Source organism: Arachis duranensis, chromosome 10 (genome assembly GCF_000817695.3).
Source record: "Arachis duranensis cultivar V14167 chromosome 10, aradu.V14167.gnm2.J7QH, whole genome shotgun sequence".
Lineage (NCBI taxonomy): Eukaryota > Viridiplantae > Streptophyta > Magnoliopsida > Fabales > Fabaceae > Arachis > Arachis duranensis.
The window spans coordinates 65,184,550-65,185,394 of record NC_029781.3 but is presented as its reverse complement, the minus strand read 5'-3'; positions in this window follow the sequence as shown (position 1 = coordinate 65,185,394).

The window sequence follows — 845 nt, the reverse complement described above, 5'->3', positions numbered from 1 at the left end:
GTTCTTCTTCCAAGGTCAACACCTTGAGCCTTGAGCTTCACCATCCCACAGATTCACTTTTTCACCTTAAACCTTGGAGTAGAAACTTTGCTTCTGACTTCTTCATCTTGACCGAAAGCCATAAGGCAGTAACCATAGAAATCTTCTCATGGTCAACTTGATCTTAGCCATTAAAAAAAACTACTCGGTCCCCAAGTATCACTTGTGACCGTAGATGTGAAACAGAATAGGGCAGAGAGCAACTTTCTCTTGAATGCCATTTTCGGATAGAGCAGAGATTTGGGAAGAAGAGAAGAAGATTTGATGCAAGCAAGATGAGATGGATTACTGGTGGACGAAATTGTTATCACTTGTTCTTTTTACTTGTAGGATGTATACTCTGAGGGCATTGTTTATTTTCACAACTCCGTTCAACTAACCAGCAAGTGTACTGGGTCGTCCAAGTAATAAACCTTACGTGAGTAAGGGTCGAATCCACAGAGATTGTTGGTATAAAGCAAGCTATGGTCACCTTGCAAATCTCAGTTAGGCAGATTAAAATAGTTTATGGGTTTTCGAAAATAGAAATAATGAAAGGGATAAAGATACTTATGCAGGTTCATTGGTAGGAATTTCAGATAAGCATGTGGAGATGCTGTAGAGCTCTTGGACGCCTGCTCTCCTACTGCTCCTATTCAATCCTTCTTACTCCTTTCCATGGCAAGCTTTGTATAGGGGTTCACCATCAACTGTGGCTACTTTCATTCCTCACGGGGAAATAACCTGTGCGGCTGTCACTCGCACAGCTAACCAGTCTGGAGGCATCACCCATGGCTAATGGCTACATCCCATCCTCGCAGTGAAAA